The 26,692-nt window shown below is 40.3% G+C and overlaps 1 protein-coding gene across 7 annotated transcripts in view; it reads left to right on the top strand.

Annotated features, from left to right (window-relative positions):
- DACH2 (dachshund family transcription factor 2) overlaps positions 1-26,692 on the top strand; it is a 511,793-nt gene that overhangs the window by 10,228 nt on the left and 474,873 nt on the right. The gene's annotated exons all lie outside the window — the stretch shown is intronic.

Raw genomic sequence — 26,692 nt, 5'->3', positions numbered from 1 at the left:
TCAGGGTTCTTTGAATTAAAAAGTATATTTTTAGAAGTAAACTATTTCAGGTTTATTTAGTTTTTAAAAATATGTGCAAACAGTTATGATTGGAATGAGTTGAAGTGCATCATCACTTGCATCATCAATGCATGTTCCCTTTTGTTGCTGTACTCAGTAGTCCACATCTCACTGGCTCATCAGATTGGTAACTCTTCAGAGTATCCCATGTCAAGTAGGAGAAATGGCTCTGTTCTTCATGTCAGAAGATTATGTTGACCCTTTTTGCCTCCTCTTGGAGAAATGATCCACTTCTACACTTAATACTGTAAACAGGGGGGCTGTATTTCTCAATATCAAGAACAACTGAGTTCCTCAGGAAGAAAAATCCAGTGCTTTTGACTTTTTTCTATTTAATTTTGTGAACATTGTTAATGCTCCGTGTCATTTTTGCTCCCAGCCCCGCTCCCCCTGTGATCAGTTTTCAGATACTATCACATAACACATCTGAACCTATAAAGAAATGTAGGTAGAAATTGTGTTTAAGGTCTAATTGAAATTTGCATCCTTGGAGATGTGGTTTGTTAATCCTTTGTAATGGGAGCTATATGTACATACAGAATTAGAATACTCAAAAAGAAAATAAAAGCCATCTCCACAGCTCCATTATTGTGTGAGAGATTCCTAGGAATACTCCAGAAACTAACTTCAGGACCCCTGCAAAAGCTTGTAATTTAAGGATATGTCATATATTGTGTGTGGGCACATAATGAAAATAGAATTTTCAGCACATACCTTTATTTTTCATTATATCTATCCTGTGGATTTGTCTAAAAATGACTGTATATATGTATTCTCACTATGTCTTTTCCTTAATTACACCAATCCTCAGAAACTTAGTCATGTTTTTTTCTGTTTACCAAGTTTCCAGGAGAAGTGAAACTAAAATAAAACACTTAATTTTGATTATTTTAGTAATTTAATAATGATCTTACTACCATGAGCAAATAGAAAGCTTAGTCCAATATACTTGGACAACACAGGGTGGTACATTGTGGTGGGGAAGTTTATTGCCATGAGGTTGAGGTGATCACATTACATGGCAATAGTGAAGCCATGAATATATGCCAAGCCAACCTTCTAGTATTTAAAATTGAGAAGAAATATCTTTGCACCCCTGTTGCCCCCCAAATTACTTGCTAAATTTCTGAGGACATGCATGTTGATGAAATAGTGTGGGTTTTGTTTCCAAGAGGGAATGAGTGTAGAAAACGCATTCTGTTGTGACCACAAAGAAGTCTATTGTATCTTTTTTTATAACAATCCAAATCCCCACATTAGAACGAGTTAGTTACTTCAATGTAATAATGACACAGGTGTTCAACATAGAAAAAATTAAAATATTTTAAGAACAGTAAATATACTATACTGAATCCATATACTGTAAGTGGATTTTAAACTATTGCATATTATGCATTTGGTAGTGGATAAATGCCAGTCATACTACTTTTTTGCCCTGCCGCAGGCTCAGACTTTGACTACTGGACTTGATTTTTTAACTATAAATACCATCACAGGTACTACTGCAGGCAAACATGAACTCTACTGGGTTTTGCAAAGTTCTTGGACATATTTCATACTTCATAGCTCTGGAGGTGGCTTTATTGTCTTGGGGATATATTTTCCTTAGGATGCACGTGTGTAGTTCCTATCCAACTTAAAAAGTTATGATTGCACATTGTGCTCATTGAAGCACTGTTGAAAAATAGAAATTAGAAAGGCTTTTAACTTTTCGTCTTCCTTGATTCCACTTTCTCTCCATTTTGGAACGTACAGGTAGATTGCTATAATCAAAATGGTGGCAGGTATAAAACAAGACAATATGTAATCGGAACAAAACCTTGAACAATAACTTCAAAAGCACATATCATTTAAAAAAAAAGAATTGTGCTTTCTCTAGCTGATGAGCATATTACTGAAACAGCAGGCTTTTTTATAGATAAAGTGTATTGGTTTTCTGTGGGACTTGTACTATCTGAGGGCTTCACAAACATTGAATTAATGTTGCCTTACAGCCTCATGTTAGATAGGGAAGTATTACTATTCCTGTTTTGCAGAAAGGAACTGAGGCACACAGGTAATAAGTGATTTGCCATCATCGTACAGGAAATCTGTAGAAGATCTAAGAACAGAACTCAGATTTCTTGAATTTTAGGTCAGTGCCTTCACCACAAGATCATCCTTTCTCTCTATCAAGCTTTCTATTATAAGACCAGGTTTTTTTTCAGCTGAAATTTCTCAAAATTGCTCTCTCTCCAGGGAAAAGTATTTTGGGGGCATTTCACGTTAATCAGGCATGGTATTCTGAATAAATGAGTTTAAAAACTAAGTGTTTTGATCTTTGAAAAATCTTGACTTTTTTTTTGGAACTGTGTATTTCCAAAACTCCTTAACCTAGAAACTCTGAATTTTATTCATTCAGCCTCACTGAGGATTGTGTCTGTTTAGTATTTTGCATAATTTTAAAGATTTGTTTCTTGTTTGTAGTACGTATAAAAATTTAAATTTGGCTACCTCTCTCCTCTTGTGGATTTTACAAATTTGGCTGGCAGTTGGTCAAAACTTTGGGGCATATGTTTTGTAGAGTACCCCTAGTAAGGAAATGTACAGGACTTAATGGAGTTTTCATAGTTCAGAATACAGTATTGGGCGTGGGGATGGATTTTAAGAATTCTGTAAGTTCTAAAGCACAAGAAGGGGAAGGTGGAGTCTGGGACAGAAGACAGAACCCTTGTACTGTACTCTGATGCAGATATTACAGGAGAGCCTGGCGAGTTTATAAATCCTTTAAATACATCTTTTCTGTAGAATGTATGTAGACACTCCATCTCCTATACATTGTACAATTTATTCCTAGACCAAGGTTGTGGAGCACATGAATGTATGTGTTTTAAATGTTAGCTCTGCAAAAGGCTACAGCCCTGGCAGAGTTTAGAAACTGTGCTGGTGTATGGCTCTGATTTCTGTCACCCTAACAGCTCAAGTTATTGGAGATTACAGGATCTGCTGGTGTGATATTTGGTTTGAATACCATGTTTTGTGTTTCACTGAATGGTAGCTGCTTTTTGTATTGCACCTATAATTATAGCCAGGTACATGATCTGTTATGTTTTTCTGACCATCTGTAGCATGTTTGTACGTATTAACATTGTAAATCTTTTCTAAAATGCTCAAGTCATCAGTTGGAAACATGAATATCAACCCAACTCTTGCTGACAGCCCCTTTTAACCCTGCCATTGATACGGAATGTCATGTGAATCCCTGTGGTCAGGAGACAAATTTCTGCCATCCTTGAACTGGTATCCTTAGGAGGCCATAACTCCTCCTCACAGCATTCACTAAAGAGAGAAAGATGGGCCATAGAAGATCACATGCAGCATGCAGTTTACTGGTGGGCAGTCACCATACCAGCATCATTCATATCAGCTCCTGGAGAAAGATAATGGAAAGGAGCTGGATGAACTGTAGAAGCCACCAACCTCGCTGGCCAGCTGTCACCAAGCCTGGTGCCATCTACAAGGTCACAGCATATTTTTATTTAATACTTAAAAACAGCCCTGCATACAGCGATATAATTCTATTGTGAGGTTCTGGCAATATCAGAAAGTAGGATAATGGAGTGTGTTTGTTTAATTTCTTTCATTGAGCTATTGCAGATATGTTGTTTTCTTATTCGGTTAGAATGTTGCTTCTCAAGACATGGGCTATGTTTTCAAACAAGAGTGTAATGGGCACTCCCACCAATATGAATGTATATCCTTTGCACATGCAAGTCCCCACATTTATACAGGTTCTCACTAACGTGCATACCTGTTTTCCTCATGCAAATGTGGGAATTCTTCATGCACAAGTGCATTCTTTGTTGCACCTTTGCCTGAAAACATGATTCTATTTGTTTACCTCTTATGTAAAAAAAAACAAACCCCTTTTAGTGTTGATGTCACTTACTTGAACAAGCCTGTATGTGATGCTTGCTGCTCTAGGGATTTCAATAATTATATATTTTATAATTTGTTTTAAATGCACTATGAATATTTTAACTCACACTTAATAGTGCAAGATTAATTGCATAGTTCTTTGAGTGATTGCACCTGCCCATTCTACTGTAGATGTGTGTACACTGATTGCACGGTTGTTGGAGATTTTTTTTTTCTTTTTTCCACTTGGTGGCTCCTGTCAGGGCATTGTGAGCGGCCTCTGCTGCATCGTGCTATTGCATGCAGGTATAAAGGGTGGCACCACCACCAACCCAGCTCAGTTCCTTCTTGCCTCCCATGAATACTGGAGTGTGTGTTCCTTGTAATTGCAAGTCCTTTTCTTCTTCTTGTATATCCTACCTGTTTTAGTGGATTAGAGTAGTTTATAAAATTTTAGATAGATTTAGAGTTAAATTCTAGTTTTTAAGGCTTTGGCTTCACAGGTCCTCACTTGGGTATTGGTCCTGGTAATGGGGTCATGCCTCAGTAGAGAAACAAATGCTGGAGTGCGCTCAGAGAGGAAGCATGCTCCGAGATGGTGCTCAGGTCAAAGGGGATCATTTATTCTGGAGTCTGGGTTGGGCCTTTTGAGCCCAACCCCAGAAGTGACTGCAGCTACTTTATTGGTTCAACCATTGGCACCTCAGATTCAGGATTTGTTCTTAGTACTGTCTACACTGGAGGCTTAGGCAGTAGTTTGGGAGATGCCAAACCTCTTGGTAGTGGTAGTGCACACACCTACAGTGGAACCGACACGTGCAATACATACAGAAGAATAACAGTTACAGAAAAAGTTACTCACTGCTAACTATAATGAAGTAGCAGAAGAAGCAAACTTAGAAAGTTCCACCACTGCTTCTAGTACATAGATTGAAAATATCAATTTCAGTGTACTCTCACTGAAGTCAACAAGTCTTGCCATTGAACTCAGGACTCTGTATGGAGTATCACAACTGTGGTCTTCAACCTTAAAACATTAAAAACAGTGGAAGTCTTTTAATGGAGTTTAATGGGCTTTGGATCAGAGGATGTAAATAGAAGAATAAATGCTTTTTCAATACTTAAAATACGTTTTAGATGAAAGAAACATACATGGAAGGTTTTTAAAGACAGTGTTATTAAAAACATGTTACTAATAAGAATGTTAAAATTAAGTTCTGTGAGTTGAGAGCCAAAATGTCTAAGATTATCTAGAAGTGTAGCAATGCTGTATCCCCTTCCCCCAAAAGGGGCTACTCAACTGTGTGATGGGAAGCCAGCCCACTTCCTACTAAGTCTCCACTCAGCCCCCCTGAACTTGTAAGGAGTACTTGCTTTTCCTCCTCTCGATCAGGCTGTTGCTGCTCCAGGCTTCCTTCTCCCACTGTACATGCTCCTGAATATGTAATGGGATAGGGAAGCTCAGCTATATCCTCAACTTCCAGTCCTCTAAGGGATCTGCTCACCTCCCTCAGCAAAGGAAAAACCTTTGCTACAGAGCCACGCTAGTTGAAATTTGGGAAGATAAGGTACAGCCCAGTGTGGCTGTGGCCAAGATTCCAGTGAAAATTGGGGAATCTGGGGCACAGCCCAGTGTTGCTATAGCTAGGATCCCTGCCAAAATCCCCATCCAACACATGTGCAGCAGCTGGCAGTCTGCAGTCTGCAACAGATGACTCTTTACAGTGGTCGGCCCTGGATTTTGGGGAACACCTCACTCAAGCTTTACTGACTCCTAGCACCTATTGAGGTAGGGTAGAGAGAGGAAACTGCTCCTGGGGAAGGAGCATCATGTTAGCTCAGAAGAGGGGAAATGTTTTCCTCATATTCACACAGCCTCGGTGTAGAGACAAACCCCCAGGGAGGCATCCCATAGCAAGGGGTGAGGGGCTCATGAATCCCTTCCCTACCTGATGCTGGATAATTAAAACCCAGGTGTAACAGCTTACTTAAAACCAGGTTTCAAGTGGTGGGCCACCTGAGTACACATTTGTTTTCAGAAAGGGTCGATTTAAAAGAAGATACAAGCGAGTTGATTTCACTGCACACTGGGGTTTGCTTGTCCGGAGACAAGTTAGAGATGGGCATTTCTATTTCGTGTTAATAAACTGGGAGACTTTTAGGAGTTGGCTAGAACGGAGGCATCCAAGATGACTTTTCATGAACTACAAGCTTGGTCATCTTTAGTTTCACACCCCAGGTAGTGCCCTTGGGATGGGTGTTTTATGCTTAGGTGGTCTCCTTAGTCAAAGCCAGACCCCAGTTTTTTGAGGGAAAATTAAGAGGTGAAGCTTTTGAGCATTGGACAATATTTTAGTCAGTACGATAGGATTTCCTTGAAGGGAAGAGGGGGTACAGGAGTCAGACCTGAAAGTTGAGTGGTACTCATTGGATCTGGGAAGGGATGAGAGCATAATCCTATGGGATCTCTTTCCCACTCCAGTGGTGGTGACTACATATAAGAATGAAGTCCAGGGCAAGGGAGGCAATTCAGGCAGGTATCCACATTGGAAATGGCCAGTTCTTCAAGTCACTCAGACTATGAGTGGGTGGAATTTAAGAGTTGGTGCAGGGAACCAGTGAGGATATAGTGAGACCAAGGGCAGCTTAGTTCTTTTATTGACAAATTTTGTCTTAATGCAAAGCAATTAGCATTTGGAACGTTCATAAGAACATACGAATGGCCATACTGGGTCAGCCCAAAGGTCCATCCAGCCCAGTATCCTGTCTACTGACAGTGGCCAATGCTAGGTGCCCCGGAGGGAGTGAACCTAACAGGTAATGATCTAGTGATCTCTCTCCTGCCATCCATCTCCACCCTCTGACAAACAGAGGCTAGGGACACCATTCCTTACCCATCCTGGCTCATAGCCATTAATGGACTTAACTTCCATGAATTTATCCAGTTCTCTTTCAAACCCTGTTATAGTCCTAGCGTTCACAACCTCTTCAGGCAAGGAGTTCCATAGGTTGACTGTGCGCTGTGTGAAGAAGAACTTCCTTTTATTTGTTTTAAACCTGCTGCCCATTAATTTCATTTGGTGGCCCCTAGTTCTTACATTATGGGAACAAGTAAATAACTTTTCCTTATTCACTTTCTCCACACCACTCATGATTTTATATACCTCTATCATATCCCCTCTTAGTCTCCTCCTTTCCAGCTGAAAAGTCCTAGCCTCTTTAATCTCTCCTCATATGGGACCCGTTCCAACCCTCTAATCATTTTAGTTGCCCTTTTCTGAACCTTTTCTAATGCCAGTATATCTTTTTTGAGATGAAAATCTGTACACAGTGTTCAAGATGTGGGCATACCATGGATTTATAGAAGGGCAATAAGATATTCTCCATCTTATTCTCTATCCCTTTTTTAATGATTCCTAACGTCCTGTTTGCTTTTTTGACTGCTGCTGCACACTGCGTGGTCTTCAGAGAACTATCCACGATGACTCCAAGATCTTTCTCCTGATTAATTGTAGCTAAATTAGCCCCCATCATATTGTACATTTAGTTGGGGTTATTTTTTCCAATGAACATTACTTTACACTTATCCACATTAAATTTCATTTGCCATTTTGTTGCCCAATCACTTAGTTTTGTGAGATCTTTTTGAAGTTCTTCACAGTCTGCTTTAGTCTTAACTATCTTGAGCACATGTATATTTGGAAGTGTGGGGGAATTTACTCCACTTCTCTATCAGGGTTAATGAGGAGTTTGGCAAGGAAGAATTTAGATAGGACTTTGGCGTATGGAAATCTGACTCCCTGTTTCTCAGAGTGTCAGAAAAATAATTGAGAGGGCAAGGTGGGTCATAGTGCTACAAGAATGTGGGGAAGCTGGGGTTGGTTGAAGGGATGGTCTCTACCAGTGTTAATAAAGGCTTAAGCAAGAAGGGATTTTGATACGGCTTTGGAATTAATGGATCTGCAGTTGGTAGGAGAGACTTGCCCTGCAAGTCAAGTGTCATCAGCAACCAATTAAAAGATGACAAGGAGAGTTATAATATCCAAGAATGTGGGGGTGGCTAGGATTTGCTTAGTTGAAGCAGCATAGACTTGCTTATTGCATGTGCCACTGTTTTCTCACAGGGAAGAGAGTTACAGTAGAACCTCCAAGTTACAAACACTTCGGGAATGGAGGTTGTTCATAACTCTGGACAAAAACGTTATAGTTGTTCTTTCAAGTTTACAACTTAACATTGACTTTATACAGTTTTGAAACTTTACTATGCATGAGAAAAATGCTGCTTTTAACCATCTTAATTTCAATGAAACAAGCACAGAAAGAGTTTTAATACCTTGTCAAATCTTTTTTAAATTTTCCCTTTATGTATTTATTTATTTTATTTGGTAGTTTACATTTGACACAGTACTATATTGTATTCATTTGCAGGGTTTTGTTTTTGTTTCTCTGCTGCTGCCTGATCATGTACTTCCAGTTCCAAATGAAGTGAGTGGTTGATTGGTCAGTTCGTAACTCTAGTGTTTGTAACTCTGAGGTTCTACAGTACCTTGGAGAAGAAAAGTTCAGTTTATGGCAAAATAAAAGGGAGCATACTGTTGGGGTTCCTGTGTGAATTGGTTCAGGATTGTATTTGTTGCAGCCATGGCACAGAATGGGAGCCCAGCAAATCAAACCTATCAAAGGTAGGAACCAAATGCATACAAGATAGGAGCCCTCTTTTAAGGTGGATTATTTAGTGGTTTAGGTGCTAAATTCTTCATGTTTGTTCCTTCCTTCAGCATCATGTGAATGGGCACAGGCGTTAGTGACTGGATGTGTGGGCATAATATTGTGCATTTGGCTCATGGGTTCACTGCTGAACCTCAACAGTGAGGCAGCTCTGAGTCGGCATGGATAGAGGGGTGCTTTGCAGGGAGCAAAGGAAAGGGTGAAGGAGGCACATGTTCTGGGACCAGCTGATGAGCCTTGTACATTGTTTGGCAGCTCAGAAGCAAGCACTGGATATGATTATTTTTTCACCTCAGCAGAAATAATTCAGGAGTGTGTAAGAGGGTCAACTTGATGATCAGAGTTGAGAGAGATTTTTGGCAGATCCAGGATTTTGTCCCTAGGGTGATGATTATTTGGTTTGAAAAGTTGCAGCAGAGGGTATGGTGAGGAGCTACAAAGCTTCTGCAGGCTGATAAGGCTAGGGGGTCCGTGAATAGGGGGCTGGTTAAATTCATATGTGGCCACGGGGGATTGGTAATTATTACTCATCGGAACATATCTTATTGGGCATCCGAGTTGTTTAGGGAGGATGGGGTACACATGTCCAACTGGGGAATGGTTCTTTTTGTCTGACTTTAAGGAAGGAATCAGTAAATATCTGGTATGCACAGGATATTAAGGGGGCAGCCAGGCTAAATTGCTGGTGTCTGCTTGTGGCAGATGTCCAGTGCAGGTACTTGTTATGGAAGGGATGTGATTATTGAATAAAATGGATGAGAAGAGGATTTAAAGCATCCCTTTAAGAAGAAAAGCAGTAAGGCAGTCTGCAAAATATCTTTAGTGTCTGTATAAGAATGCAAGGATTATAGGGAACAAGAAGGATGAACTGGAAGTCATGGAATATGAAGAAAATTATGACCTTAATTGGTATTATAGAGACTTGGTGGGACAACTCCCATTATTGGAGTGCCAGCATTGAGGGATATAGCTTGTTCCGGAAGGATAGGTAAGAGAAAAAAGTAGGAAGTGTCATGCTATATGTCAAGAATGTATACACTTGCTCCAAGATGCAAGAGAAAAAAAGCAGCAGACCTACTGAGAGTCTCTGGGTGAGAATAAAAAGGGAAAAGAACAGTAACGATGTTATGGTGGGGGTCTATTATAGACCACCAAATCAAGAAGAGGAAGTGGATGAGGCACTTTACAAGCAGTTAACAAGATTAGTTAGTATTAGTAGTAGTATTAATGGGGGATTTTAACTACCCTGAAATCTGTTGGAAGACTATTAAAGCAAAACATGGTATGTCCTGCAAATTCTTAGCCTGTACAGGGGACAGCTTTGAGGAAATAATTAGGAGGTCCATCCATTTTGGATCTGGTGTTGACCAACAGGGATGAATTAGTTGCGAACATGAAGGTTGTTGGGAACGTGGGAGGAAGAGATCACAATCTCTTGATAGAATTCAAGATCCTAAGGAATGGAGGACATGAGAACCGCAAAACAAGAATCCTGGACTTCAGAAGGGCAGATTTTAACCAACTCGGAGAAATAGTAGGCAAGGTCCCATGGAAAGACCAATTTGGAAGAAAAGGAGTCAAAGGATGCTGGCAGTTCCTAAACGATCTAATATTAGAGGCTCAGCATCAAGTATTCCTATGCAGAGGAAAGTTAAGAAGAGCCACAGGAGGCCAATGTGGCTGCACGAAGAGCTTTTTAGCCATCTAAAAACCAAAAGGGATACATACAGGAAATGGAAGGAGGGGCATGTCACCAAGGAAGTATACATGGGAATAGTGTGAGCATGCAGGGAAAAAATCAGGAAAACCAAGGCAAAGACTGAGTTACAGTTTTCAAGAAATGTTAGAGATAACAAGAAGGGGTTCTACAAATATGTCATACAAAAAAGAAAGATCAGGGATGGTGTGGTCCCGTTGCTCAGTGGAGAAGGTGAGCTGGTAATAGAAGAAGACGGGAAGGCAGAGCTGCTCAATGCCTACTTTTGCTTCAGTTTTCTCACAAAAAAGAACACATGACCAAGCTACTAGCGAAGTTACTATAGACAATAAAGGGGAGGGGATACAGATCAGGATAAGTAAAGAACACATCAGAGATCTTCTGAATAATTTGAATGAATTCAAGTCAGCGGGGCCTGATGCTATTCACTGTAAGGTGCTAAAGGAATTAGCTGCAGAAATCGCTGAGCCACTGGCAATAATATTTGCAAATTCATGGACAGGGCCACCCCTAGGGGAGTGCAGGGCCCCGGACATAGGCACAGAGTTTCTAATCTTCCAGGAGGTGGTCCCCCCGTCTCTGTCCAGGCCTTGCCCCAACTCCAACCCTTCCCGCCCAAGGCCTCACCCTGCCTCTTCCCTCCCTTGCCCCACCTCTTCCCCGCTCAGTTCCTCTCTTCTCCCCTCCCCACGCCGTGAAATGTCTGATCTGCGGTAGGTGCTGAGAGGGCTGTTCTCAGGTGCTGTTAGGTGGGGCACGCTGGCTGCGGGGAGGTTCTGGTAAGTGGGCTCTTCCTCACGCCTGCCTACTGCTAACCTGCCCACTGTTAGCCTCCTCACCCCACTCGCCCTCCCACCTCACCTCCCCGCCTGCCTCCTGCGGGGCCCCCCAAAGTGCGGGGCCTGAGGCGGTCACCCTGCTTTGCCATACCCAAGGGACGGCTCTGCTCAAGGATGACAGCATAGGTGCTGAAACTAGGAGTTCTGGGGGTGCTATTGCACCCCCTGGCTTGAAGAGGTTTCCATCATATACAGGATTTACAGTTTTGGTTCAGTGTCTCTCAACACCCCCATTATACAAATTGTTCCAACACCCTTGGGTGACAGGAGAGGTCCTGGAAGACTGGAGAAGGGCTAATGTAGTGCCCATCTTTAAAAAGGAGGAGTCAGGGAACTGTAGACCAGTCAGTTTGACGCCAATACCTGGGACGCTACTAGAGAAATATATAAAACATTCAGTTTGAAAATACCTGGAGGATGAAGGAGTAATCGCTAGCAGCCAGCATGGATTTACAAAGAACAGATTATGCCAAACCAGCTTGATTTCCTCCTTTTGGCAGGGTAACTAATTTGATAGATGGGAGAATGTGGTAGATGTAATATATCTGGATTTTTGCAAGTCTTTTGATATAGTTCCACGTGATGTTCTGATAAGTAAGCTGGAGAAATGCAGACTTGGCGGATACGTAATTGGTTAAACAACATAAACAATGAGTAACTATTAACCGAATGATGTCAGATTGGAAGGAGGTCTTGAGTGGGGTTCCACAGGGATCTGTTCTGGGTCCAGTGTTGTTTACCATCTTTATTATTGACCTGGATGTAGGACTAGAGAGCATATGATCAAATTTGCAGATGACACAGATTTGCAGATGGGAGAGAGTTGCAAACGCTTTGAGGATAAAGCTAAAATTCAAAGGGATCTTGATAAATTGGAGAACTGGATAATAGACAACAAAATGAAATTCAACAAAGACAAATGTAAGATGCTACACTTAGGGAAGGAAAACCAATTGCCCAAATATGGAAAGGGGATAACTGGCTTGGCAGCCCTGCTGAGAAGAATCTTGGAGTTGTGGTGAATCACAACCTCAACATAATTATTTGTAGAAATTATTTGGTGAATATTTTTGAGTAATGAATGCATTTGAGAATATTGTAATGTGTGTGTGTGTGTATATATGGAGAATTTGTGACAGAGGTTACATTTATCAAATAATTTAGTATGAGTTATTACTAATTTTCTATGAATTATTTGCTCCTCTCAAATAGCAACCACTGCCCTGAGCTACTGCATGAGGTTGATTAATTAGTTTCAGTTTCTGTAATGATATTTCCTAGCCAGTTTAAAAGGATGCTGTGAAGTACTTTTGGATATGAAAATACAGGTTTTCAGTAAAAGGTTTCACAAAATTTAATGTGAATCAAAATGTCTTCATTAATGTTTTACCAATTTCAATGGAAAGTTTTATTTTCAATGTAAATTTTCCCCTATGAGGTTTGTAACCCGAACACATCAGCATTGTACTGCTGTAGTACATGAGAACCAAGATACGAAATTGCCTATGAACGTCTCGACTGGCATAGTTTCACTTTATCTGGTAGCTGAAGTGAAAAAAACAAATAAACAGTGCAGATGGTAAAAGCTAATATAGATGTTTAAAAATCTTTTGTTAATAATTTAAAGTGTTATTAATAAACTAGTTGAAGAATTTTTGTAAATTTATGTTTTAAATCTTGACAGTTACTCTTTAAATGACTGTCCACCTAAATAATTTTTCTAAATAAAATATGGCCTTTTTGTATTTGGGAAAAGAAAGCAATACATTCTTTGCAGCCTGCCTGTATTAGATGGTTAATGTTGGTGGTGTTATAAATATATATAAACTGTAAATTGTTAACATATTAGGCTATGGGCTATTTAGATATCTCAGTGAGATATGGTATTGTCCATGTTCCCATTTTATTTAGTTTCCATTATAATCCTCTGGAGAGGGCTACATGTGAGAGAATGTATTACAAAAGAGTACATGTGAAAATGTACTATAAAAAAGAGAGCCTTCAAAATTACTAACTGGCAAATGTGTGTGTTTTTATATAAAACATGTACATGCACTACACACATGAGATTTGTCATGTTCTATATAACACTCGCTGTATGGGGTACTAAAGATTTCTTCTTCTTTTTTTTTTTTTTTTTTTTATTTTTAAAGGAAGTTTATTGCTAAGGATAGTTTAGAAAATCTGAATCTGGTGGCTCTTCGTTGAAGTTCCTATATATTTTAGAAACAGATGATTCTTCCTATGGTTGTTTCACTAAAACTTATTTCAGTGTATTTATTAACTACAGAAAGTTGACACAGCTTGCGAAGGATTCGTCATTAAAAAGTTAAACCCATGTGACTCCTCCATTTTATTCTTAATCTCCTACACCTCCCAACAACATTATCTTTCAGAGCACTACGAGTGCTCACAAAAACCAAGGAATTATCCATTATAAGTGTAGTACATGCTAATATGGATGGAAAATATGATTCACAAGCTGGACTTGAAAGCATGATGCATGTTAAACCAGCAGTTGCCTGGATTTCTGCACACAGTACAGGTTTAACTGGTGGTGTATGATCAATACTTTACATGTACACCTGATTTTCTTGGAAATCCTATGCATTGACTGTCTAGGTTGAAATGACAGCTGGTGGACCATTTATTACTCATTCTGTTTTGGTGGAAAATTCAGCCTTGTGTGTCATTTAGACTTTGTGACATATGTACCCTCCCAAGGCCTAATGACTTGTCTGCAGATGGGCTGTTATTTATTACAGTCATGTAGAATAAAATTGATTGTCTTCTAAAATTAATTTTTCATTTGCCTCCAGCTCTGCTTTAATAGAGGACACATAGTTGCCTGTTTGCAGAAATACTGTTTAATCACATTAATATCTCAGCCCCCCAGGCTGGAGAAGATAATTGTACAAACGAACAGCAAAATCTGTATCTTTAACTTCTTTTTATGATTAAATTATGCAAATGACTTATCTCCTGCCCTTCGAAGCACTAATCATCTAATTAGGAATGATGTGTTAAAGGAATGGTTTTGAATCAGGAATGGGGGGGAATGCAGGAAGCGGAAAATGGGAGCTGACAATGAAATGTCTGAAGGTACTGAACTTGTACAAGATGAATATGAGTATTTGTTTAAAAGGAGCAAAAATAAGGGCCTGTTGTAATATTTCTGATTTGTGCTGTCATTTCAAATGAGGATAGTTCTGCTTTATGCTGTTTGATGCTTCATAATTTTGTATATTAACCTAACATTTAGTAAACAGGCTTCAAGAATCCAATCACTTGTTTGTAAGAATCGGAAAAGATAGTGTAGAGAATGTGAAAGCCTCTGCATCTTTGTCTGGCTTCACCAACTGTATTATCTGGAAAACAACATATAGGTATTTGTAGATTCTTTTATAAAAAAATACGTCTTTTACTCAACACTAGGCATCATAAGTCCATCAGATTTTTGTAAACAAAATGAGTATTAATGTATTTTAATCATTTCAATCTCTGAGACCTAACTCTTATTAACAATAATTTTTCTCTTTAGTTTAAAAATTTTCATGTGCAAATCCCAAAGAGAATTGAGAGCTTCTGTGGTAATATTATGTAACTTCAAATTTTGGGCTTCTATTTATAATGAATTATTAAGACTGAGGTTCTGTTTAGCTTGTAGACATAATCATCGCTTTATATGTTGGGCAAATGGGAGATCATCGACTGTTGTCCATCTATAGTGAAATCAAATTACCAGTATTTTATACCAATGTTAAAAGGATAATGATCTCAGTCTGCATTAAATGTTCAAGCTCATAGTCAAATATGATGATGACCACTTGGTGCATATTTTTATTTTAATACTTGAAAATTATTTATTTAGCTCTTGTACTTGCTAAAAATAACTCAATTTTGCAAAACTAAGGAAATTACTAGAGCTTAGCCAAATGAGACCAAAGTACTTCAGGTTCTCTTATACCTGAGGATGTGTGAAAGTATGAAGGGAGAACAAGCAAGTAGCTACCTACCATATACAAACTGCCTGCCACATGGGAGAGTTCAGCCTAGTGGTCAGATGCAGCTGTGGAACAACTGTAAAAAGTTGTGCCTTTCTACAAATTCAGTGAGTACTCTTGCTGTACCAGATGCCATCTTTAAGTCAAAGGAATATATTCTGGTGTGTTGGAAGGGGAATAGTGTTTGTGATGAGATCTGATTCTGAATGTTTGTTTGAGGGATGTGTGGTGTTGAAAGTTTGGCCCTGATTCAAGAAAGCACTTAAGTATGTGCTTAAAGTTAAGCATATTATTTAAGGGCTTTCTTGAATAGGGATGCTTGCCTGCAGAAGCACCTCTGTGAATGTTGTGTCTGTGGGGTTTTTTTTATAGCAGAAGAATATATTGATCTGTCTGCAGGAAGGAAAAAAGGTTTCCCAGAACACCTTATACAACAGTTGGGAAACACAGCTGTAGAAAGTTAGGTCTCACCGAAATGTCAAGAAATTGGTAGTGGTGATGCCAGAATAATACTAGTGTTTACTGATCTAGTGCCTGCCTTGTGCACTTGAAAAACATGTAAACTGAATTTGAAAGCGGTTTAAAAGGTTGACCCTATAGATAACCTAGTTTTTCTTAACTGTCTTCAAAATCTAGAACTAGCATAATGGTGTAAAATGAAGAATATGAGTTCTGACATTAGGTCTTTGATTTCAAAGCAAATTACTGGCAGAATACCTTCATAAACAAATTGAGGGTGGGAAATGTGACATACTTACTGGCCTTCACTTTCTTTGGCTCCCAACGAGCCAAATGCATTTGATAATCACTTGACATTCATCTTTACTTTCATCCATAAAAGTCCTAATATGCTTTACAAGGAAAGCCTGGGCAAAACCGGTGAAAAATTCTACACAACATTTTTGTGATAGTTTGTTTCATGCTACTTGACTCCTGAGAACTTAATGAAATTCTGAGGGCCCAAAAGCTTTTCACACATAAGCTTGTAAAATCCATTTCTACCTCAAAATTTTGCTCTTTTTTTTTTTTTTAAATTTCATTCATTCAAATTTCAAGATGGGAGCATGACAGCGGCTTTCTTTGAGAGGCAAGGTGGGTGAGGTAATATCTTTTATTGGACCAACTTCTCTTGGTGAAAGAGAAGCTTTTGAGCTTCACAGAGCTTATCTTTAGGTCTGGGAAAGATAATCATCATGTCACAGCTAAGGATATGTCTACATTGGCAAGTTTCTGTGCCACAAGTTATACCACTTTTATTAAAACACTGGAATTAAACCGCTGTTGCGTGTCCACACTGTGCTCCTTGTGACACTGGAGCGCAACGGCAAAGACAGAGGTGCATTGTGGTAGCTATCCCACTGTGCAACTGGCTGCAGGGTGCTTTGGGAAGGGTTTGCAATGCTTCATGGGGCAGGCACAGCATAGCATGATGCAGGTGTCCCAATCCTATTGTTCCATGGGCATCCTACTACATTGCCAATTGCTTTTCAACTGAAGGGGGTGGGGGTGGGAAAGAGTATGTGACAGGAAGTGTGTGTGTGTGTGTGTGTGGAGGGGAGGAGAGAGACAGTGTGTTTTGGGGATCAGTGTGTCAGCATGCTGTCTTGTAAGTTCAGACAGCGGCAGGAGGCAACCAGTCCTGAGGCAGGGGGAGAGGGAAAACATCAGCCCTTGCCTCCCTCCCTGGGCTCTCTGCACAGCAATCTCTCTCTCTCCCACACCCACACCCACCCACCTACCTGTGTTCAACAGCAGGAGCATTCCACATTAGTGGTTTGTTTTGTGTCCTGGAGCAGATCAGCACAGCAGGCAAGGGCTGTCACAAATGGTATTTTGAAAGGGGAAGGGTGCATGTCTCCAGGGCAGGCAAGTTCAAAATAATGAGTAGAGCAGTCATTTGAGGCATTAGAGAAAGCTCCAGAGGCCAATTACAGCGCAGAAAGCAATCAAGTGTCTATACCGGCAATAGAGCGCTGGAGCCTCTGTGCAAATAGCCTTACGACTATCATCGATGTGTGTTTTTTTTTTTTTTTTTTGCAGCATTGCAACTGAGGAGTTTCTGTGCAAAAAGTGGCTTGCAGGTGTGTACACGTTTGTAGTTTGAGCACAAATAGCTGCTTTACTATGTAGAAAGTACAGTGTAGACAAGCCCTTAGTACAAGGAGGAACAGATTGTTAAGTGTAAGAAGTTAACACACGTTGCAAGAAACCTTTCAAAATTAAATGGGCAATTCGCACCTTACTACAACCATATGACAAAGGAGTGTAGTGGGTTACAGAGTATTGTAATGAGACATTAAACCAGTGTCTCGTCTCTTTGGCAATTTAGCCTTTTGGAGAAAAATTAAGGGAGAAATTTCATACAGTTGTTCTGTTTTAATGAATAATTTACAAATTCTAAAACCCAAGTACATCTTGATGGCAACAACAACAAAATCACTACAAATATTTTGCCTAACTTTATTACAAACGTAACAAACTGATTTGGAAACTATATATAGGGATTACTTCACCAGCTACTGAAATGCAGTTGTTAGGTGAAAAATGGCAACTGTTTAACCAAGCTCAGCAACATTACACAAATTTACAACAGAAAATGAAGAATACTTTCAAATTGAAACCCCATGAAAAATTATGGGCATTATGCAAATATCTGAGTTAGAATCTGACTAGAAGATTGTCACTCTGTTGTGTTCTGGTCTTCTTTTATTTAGGTTCTTTTAACACTGCCCCTCTCCCCATGATGGTATCTGAGCACTCTCCAGTAGTGCATTAGGTGATGTGACTAACATCCATCGCCACTAAAGTTCATTCTCTTTCTCATCCTCCCCTCAGGGGGTGAATTGTGTTCAGTGTATTGTTTTTGTTTGGTTGCATTTTTTTATTTTTATTTTTATTTTTTTTACATGTACATCTACACTTCATTTATACAAGAGATGGAGAAGGCAGGTTGAAATGCACCTTTGTGATGGTCCTTAGCTCCTGTGGGAGTTCATTCCGGAGCTTTGGGCCAGCCCCCAAGAAAGCTCCGTTTCCTGCACAGACAAGTTTTTGCCCTTTATGGTAGAAAGTTCCATTGTGCCTGAGACGTGGAGTTGTCGACAAGAGTCTTCATTCTGGAGATTCAGATGTATTCTGCACCCAGGACATTGAGTGCCTGGAAGATAGGGACTGAGACTTTGAACTTGATTTGATGTTCTGTGGGAAGTCAGTGGAGAGAGTGGAGGATAAACTTGATGTGCTTGTGGTAGCCTATGTTACAGAGGGGACATGCTGTAGTAGTCTGTATTGGTTGGAGTTTCCTAGTGGCTGATGGCTTTATGTTCCAGGCATATTGCATTGCTGTAGTTCAGACAGCAAATGAGAAAGGTGTGTATAATCCAGGTCATCCTCCACCAGTAGGGAATGGAGTCTCCCAACCAGTCAAATATGGTAGAAAGCATTTCTCCTGGATGCTGCTATGAGAAAGTTTAGCATCCACAAGGAATTCAAGAGCACTCCTAAACTATGGATTGAGTTGGCCAGTTGTGGGTGTGCACCTTTAGCCAAAGGAGACTGCACCATGGCTGCTTTCCTCTGCCCACCAGCATAACCTCTGTTTTACTTGGGTTCTGCTTCAACCAGATGTTTATCCCTGAGCTGATCTCATCCAAGCACTGGGCTAGCTTGGTGGTAGAGGTGTTGTCATATGTGGTAAAGGATAGTTAGAGCTATGTGGCCTCTGCATGTTGCTGGCACTTGAGTCCAGGTTGTCTTAGTAGTTAATCTAGTGGTTACACGAGAAGTTGCATAGGACCACAGAGAGAATGAATCCTTGTATGATTCTACAAATGAGAGGTCTAGTGGTAGAGGTTCAGTATCTATCATTACACTAAAAGAAAAGGAGTACTTGTGGCACCTTAGAGACTAACAAATTTATTAGAGCATAAGCTTTCGTGAGCTACAGCTCACTTCATGGGATGCAAGTTGCATCCGATGAAGTGAGCTGTAGCTCACGAAAGCTTATGCTCTAATAAATTTGTTAGTCTCTAAGGTGCCACAAGTACTCCTTTTCTTTTTGCAAATACAGACTAACATGGCTGCTACTCTGAAACCTATCATTACACTAGATACATCCCTGAAGAAGAGCTTAAGCCATTTTAGTGCATGCCTCTGGATCTCTGCTACCTCTCTGAGGTGGGAGGTGGCTTATTTCTATACTCTATACTTATTTCTATACTCTATAGAAGACTGCTGTTAGGATCTTTAAAGATTACAAAGCCTTACAACTCTGCCAGCATCTTCAGCAGCACAACACTCCTAACACCATACTGGAGCATTGGTTCAGAATACACTCAGAGTGCTACCATTTCCTGCAGCACTTAACCTGTTTGACTAAAGGTAGGCTTAAAGGTATGATAAGATTGCAGCACAAGATAGCATGACAAAAACAAAAATAGTTTTCTGGAATATGTCACAGTGAGAAAGAGACTGGAAAAATAATGCCTGGAAATACCTCAGGAACCGACACCAACACCAGCTAACCACATAGTACTCCAGCCATTTGTGGGTACAAAAACCCCAGATATCTTAGGTTTTAATTTCTCAACTGAAGCGTGGTTGCATTATCCACAAAGCCAGACTGCATTCTTGTCATTTGGCTGAATATGCAGATAATGAAAAGTCTACCATTGATACTGCTGATAAAAATACCAGTTCTTAGAGCTGTCCCATGGTAAAACACTTAGTGCACGTTAGAGCAGCCAAAGATGAGTTTTAGTTCAGTTTCCATATTTAAGGCTGTATTTTGAAAACTTCCTAGCTTATTAATCAGCCCTCCAATTAATAACTCAAAGAATTATACTGAAGAGGAAGAGAGGGGGATTAATGTACAGTTCTTTTTCTGTCTCTCTTTCCCGTCACAACAATTGTGTGTGTGTGTGTGGAATAGCCTGTCCCAAAATATCTGGCTGCTGGAAAACCAAACATTTGTGCACTATATGAACTTTGTTCTACTGCTGAACAATTTGCCAAGAGAATGTCCATTGCATGTTTCTTTTCTTCTTTTACATTGTTTTTCCCCCTTCATGCTGTGGGAGTTGTAGTGAATGTTAATGAGACAATACATGGTCTCATCCTAGGCAGTAATTTTCAGGTCATTAGCGAGAGGGAGGGGGAAGGAGAAACACAAGCTCACTAACCTATAAAAGGGATACACTTCATGCCTCTTGGAATACTTACTACTTGTGCTCTTTGGAAAAATTATTTATCACCCATGTTGTGTCCACCATATTTGCCTTTATGACTATGTTCACTCACATCAATATCTTAATAAAACTACTAGCTAAAATATACCATTCAGTTGCCCCTGAGATGTACACACTTAGTATACTATTCAGTAGCCCTTAACATTTCCCATTCTAATGGCTACAAATGGGGCTCCATGAGGGAGAGAGAATCGTCGTCTTTGAGTAGTATTCCTGTGGGAGCTTCGCTTTAGGTGTGCATGCACCCCTGTGCCTTTGATCGGAGATTTTCATTAGCAGTCCCCATTCAGCCTGAGCATGCGCCCTACACATCCTTGTGCCACATACTGAAGGTATAGGCTGAGCAAGTGAACCTCCCTCAGTTCCTTCTCAACTGCCTTTAGCCAGAGACGCAGTATAAGTGTTTTAGCTTTTATAGTGAGTTTTCAGTTTTAGCACCTTATAATTGTTGGAACGTTTGTTCTGTTTTTTTTTCTTTCTTTTCTTCAAACACATATATATATGCATGCACACGCGCACACATTTTTGTTTTTTCTTTTCCCCTTATTGAGGGGCTTTGAACAAAATTTCTTCTGTTGGGAATGCTGGGCTTTAAAAGGCGCCTCTCTTGTTGAGAAGCAATTCCTGTTAGTGAAGGGCACTCTCTGTGCATTTGTTGTTTGGAAGATTCTTATATTCCCAGCAAGTGTAAGATCTGCCCTTCTGTTAAAGGAAGATGCTGGAAGAACAGGGAAATAAAGCATAGGCTCTTAATGATGGAGCAAGATTGAGATTGCCTTCTGATCTGGGGGAAGAGAATCCCTCTATACAGGGACCTTCCACTTTTGTCAGTGCTCCGTTGTTGTCAAGGTCAGAATCATTGAGAGTTTCCAAGGGGAAGACAGCATAGAAACTCTGGTCTCCAACACTCTCCATGAGTGAGGTACTGATAACCAATCTGATGCTACCAAGAGTTTCCCACTCCGAGTAAAACGAAGGAATAAGAGGAGCATGACAGAGTTCCTCATCAAAGAAAGTCTGGTCCTGAGAGGAGTGTTAGTGACGCTCTGAGTATTTCATGTACTGTGAAATGCACTAAGACTTCAGGTAAGTCCCATACCTCAGTGGTAAAGGGCACAGTACTGAAGACTACTATTATCAAGAGACCGGCTTCAATGGCATCCTTGACCACCTTGGTATCGATAATCGGTGCCTCACATTGCAACATCACGCTTGCCTTCTGCAACATCATTGATGCTGGTAATGAGTTCTGCTGTACTCCCAGTACAACAGTAATTCTGGTACCCAAAAGACATTTTTGTACCAAATGAGCCTGAGTCTCTGCTCCTTGTGACCTCGGATAACTCTCGGTAATGAAGTTGGCTGGATCACTGATATTTCTCCCAAAACCATGAGCAATCTCTTCTCCATCTTCCAGTATCCAGAAAGAGGGGCTGTCACCTTGAATACAATATGTGGAGGAGCATTCTGACTCAGACTCTGAACTTACTGTTCAAAACTTTCCAATTTATTCCAGAAGATATTATTCCCTGTTGCAGATGCAACAAAGGTAGGACAGCAGGCCCTTGCCTTCCAACACTTGGGATAACCAGTGTTGGATACCTCCCCCTATGGCCTCCCTCATTGGCCTTACTGGGATCCAGAGGCAATGTACTACCAGCAATTCTGAGGGGCCTCAACTCAGTCCCACACGGAACATAGAAGACCTCATTCCCTGGTACCATCTATACCTTCTCCTCACTCTGAGTCCGAGGAGATCTTTGAGGGGCAAGATCATCACCTGATGAAGCAGTCATGCCATCACCACCATTGTTAGTTGATTGTTTTAGGCTAGTTCATGATCTGATGAAGCAGGTCACTTACACCTGGTAGAAATCCAGGATTCCCATCGTAAGGTCCTGGACACACAGATGGATGACATCTACATCAGCATGGATGTCACTGCCAATTAATGAAATCATCCTTGAGTCAAGTCTACCTGACAAACTCCAGCAATGACCCCCTTTACATACAAAAGGGCTGATTAAAAAATATACTACATCCTGGCCAGTGATTCGGAGTTTTTATTTAATCGGTCCAGCACCAAATTCTTTAGTCAAAGATGCAGTCAAAGAAGGAGGCAGCAGCAGGCAACATACCTTTTTAGGCCACCACTTTTTATAAGGACCAGAAATGTCTGGACCTTTTTGGTCATAAGAGCTACTTGTCATCGACACTTCAGTTCAGGTTAGCTAACCACTAGGCACTAAATAAGACTACCTAAACTATGAGAAGTTTAATGCTTTTATTGACCATTTACCACAGGAACATTGAGAACAGTTCAGCACCATAATAAAGGAGGGTGAGCTCTTTGTGAAAGCTTCACTACAGGTGTCACTGGATGCAGTGGACACTTCAGCCAGGTCTATTTCCATTGCAGTAGCGACGAGGTGAGCTTCCTGGCTTCAGTTGTCTGGGTTTGTGCAGGAGGTACAATTGACTGTGGAATATTTACTTTTCAATGGCCAGTAGCTTTTTGCAGATTACACGGATGGCTAGCTTCATATTATAATGGACTCTGAAACAATACTTAGGTTTTTAGGGATATACACACCTGCAAATTCAAGAAAGCTTAGCATGTCTCAATCGGCACAAAGATCGTATCCTGCTCAATTTTCCGCCTTCCATTGGCCACTGGAACCACTGGCTCAGAGGTCGAGGTTTTCAAAGAAAAAGCCTGCAACTACCTCAAATGCTTTATACCAGCCTTCAGGATCACCCAAACACCACTTTTGATGCTTTGGTCAATGCCCCCAATGACCAGATTTTCTCAGCTGAACGCTACAATCCCCCCCTTCCTCAATTTGGACACCGCCTCTTTCTTATTTCATGAAGTTTGGGAGGCTATAACATTGGACAGATAAGTACTGGAGGTCATTATTTCAGGTTATACTATCCATTTTGCCTCCATTCTTCCCTTCCAACCACCTTCCCCGTCCTTCTTCATGGACCCATCTCACAATCAATTGCTCCCACAGGAGATCTCATTGCTGGGAGTCCATATGTGGGCCGAACAGGCACTTCAACCAAAAATCTCCATTCAAAGGCGGAGGGATGCATGCGCATCTGAAGTGGAGCACCCACAGGGATACATATTTCAAAGAACTCCAGTTACTGCACCAGGTGAGTAGTAACCTCTCCTTTTCTATAGTTAAGGTTGAGGATAGCTTTACATTACCTGTAAATTTTGTTTTAGATATGGGGGTCAAAATAATCCACCTGAAACTTCATGAGCATGCTCTTGCAGCAAGGTTGCATTTTTATGAGAAGTTTTGAGACAGTTATGACAGGTCATATGGGAGAAGTGGGGGTTCATATAGTACGGTGATTTCAGCTCTTGAGTAGGAGTACTTGTGGCACCTTAGAGACTAACAAATTTATTAGAGCATAAGCTTTCGTGAGCTACAGCTCACTTCAGCATCCGATGAAGTGAGCTGTAGCTCACGAAAGCTTATGCTCTAATAAATTTGTTAGTCTCTAAGGTGCCACAAGTACTCCTTTTCTTTTTGCGAATACAGACTAACACGGCTGCTACTCTGAAACAGCTCTTGAGTGTTTTCCTGACTTTTGATTTGGCTAATCATAACTCCAAAACAATTCAATCTAGAAACTCCAGGTCTCTTTTCATATCTTGTTTTTGACATGAACTGGTGCCATTGAATAGTTTGTTGTGAATTTTTGTCAGCGGAATTGTTTTGTAATTGACAAGAGTTGTGGCAAATGGTGTGGGCAGCATGGAGATCTTAATTCTAGATGGCCCTAGCATGGATAGCCATAGTCTGCTGTCCGTCAGCAAATTATGAGAAATGCATGTGGGGAAGCAGTGGATCACACTTGGGAATAATAGACACACATACAAAACCAAAACTATGTACTCCAGATTTCCTAGACTTCACAAGCAAAACACAAAGAAAGTAGTTTAAAGGAGCAGTTCTGTCTTCACTTATATGGGTGAGATGCCTGTTGAAAAGGAGAAAAGCAGTGTAAGTCCCAAGTTGTCCACAACTGCAGGTTGAAAATTTCTTAAAGTTCTTACCAAAAGATGGGTGTGCCTGGCGGAAGGTGAGCAGGAAATGGGAGCAGAGTTAAGCTTGTTTGAGTGATCTTAACTGGGTGATTTCTTAGATTCTGTTCCTCTTTTTAAAAAAATAATAGTGAATTTGAATTTCCATATTTTCTAAAAGTTGCTCAATTTTCTATTTTTTTGGCTTATAAATATTAAAAATACCAGCTTGTTTATTGGCAATGCACCTCTGTGACCAGTTGTTCATGACCTTTCTAGAACTCCAGTCAGAAAGTATACTGATTTTCAAAGATGCAACCATATGAAAAATTGGGGGAAAAGGTGGAAAAATCAGTGAGAATGTAGCATACTTGTGGCCTGGTGGAGGGAGACATCAATAGGACAATTAAAAGTCAAGAAGAGGGCACGTCTCCTCTGCATCACAGTGGTTGCACCATAGACTGCTTTTTGTTACATTTTGCAGAACACACATATTTCCTTTGGCTCATTATTTATATTTTGTACATTTTTAAGAAACAGGTGAAATAGACATAGTGTTACAGCATTAAGATAATCACTAAAACACAAGCAGTCAGATAAGGTCTGAGTCTACTCCCGCTGAAGGCAGTAGGAACTTTGCCATTAACTTCAATGTTAGTAAAGTTGGGCTCAGAAAGGGTGAAGAAGATAATCAGAAAAGTCTAATTTGGTACTTCCTTTTATGAGCTTTGAAGTAGGGTCCGTGTCATACTAGATGACCTGGTGACCTTTGAGAGTAAGGGAAACCTTGCATAGTTTTGTATCCATAAAGCATTTGTACAGAGTAAGTACATCTGGTTGTGGTATAGCTATACATCTTATTAATGTTCAAGCAGATGAGAAATGCCATAGAAAAGACCAGGGAAGAAGAAAGTTTAGCAATGAACTATGAAGTGATTAAGAGAGTGGTGACGTGTGCTCACCATATGAAGATATTTCAAAGGAGCATTTACAAGTTTAAAATAAATCTAACGTATTTCTCTCGTGTAGATTAATATTTGGTACAGCTGGGTTCTCGGGCATAGCATACAGCATGTATCTGAAATCAAAAGCATATATGATCATGTGTAGTATACAGCAGTGGTTCTCTTTGGGGCTACCTGGGAGCTGTGAGCAGGTTTCAGGGGGTCTGTCAAAATAATTCAGAGAGCAGGGCCAGTGCTAGACTCACTGGGGCCCAGAGCAGAAAGCCGAAGCCTGGGGCTGAAGCCAAACCCTGAGCAACTTACCTTTGTTGGGCCCCCTGTGGCACGGGGCCTGAGGCAGTTGCCCTGCTTGTCACCCCTGAATGCCAGCCCTAGCTTTTAATTTACTGGATATAGAGAAAAACAGTTGTTGTGGCATAGGTGGGCTGTGGAATTTTTATAGCATGTTGGGGGGGGCCTGAGAAAGAAAAAGGTTGAGAACTGCTGGTATACAGACAGATTATTGCTTTGCTAATATACTTTTTAAAAGAGGAAACTGTTGCCCTGTTTCTGTGGTGTCATCAAGCCCTATCAGGAATATATTCATGTAGAATGCCTTCAGTACTGGGATTTATATTGCTGGAAATTTTGAATCTAATTGCAGACAGAGTGATAATTTGGGGGTATGAGGGGATTCTCAAGTTGCATTCATCCTCATAAAGCATGTCAGCACACCAGTGTCATTTATTTAATTGGTTGTTAAGCCTTCCAAGTCTTTGTCAATAGATGGGGATCAAATAATAAGAGCATATGATGTTTAGGTCAATTTAAAAATACACTATTTTTATCATAAATATTTAATTTATATATGTTTATTTACAAAATACAGATCGTAAAAGCATCACAATAGGAAGTTGCCTCTGCAGCTTTGAAGTTAGTCTCTCTATCTCTGTGTATGTAAATATATATAAATTAACACTGGTAACATGCCTGTGAAGTTATATATCTGAATATTTGGCCAAATGAAAAGGATGCAAGTTAAAACTCTTTTTGCATATTGTACATACACAAACTTGGATGTGCAGTTTCTCTTTAAACTGAGTTGCAGGTGAGCAGGAAACAAAACATCTACTGTTTACTTCCATTCATGAGTTAGCTGTAACCACGGGTAACTGGAGTGGCAATAATATATTATTCTGAAGATGGCAATTATAG

The sequence above is a fragment of the Dermochelys coriacea genome, chromosome 9 (genome assembly GCF_009764565.3).
Source record: "Dermochelys coriacea isolate rDerCor1 chromosome 9, rDerCor1.pri.v4, whole genome shotgun sequence".
NCBI lineage: Eukaryota > Metazoa > Chordata > Testudines > Dermochelyidae > Dermochelys > Dermochelys coriacea.
This window is presented reverse-complemented; position numbering and strand designations above follow the sequence as displayed.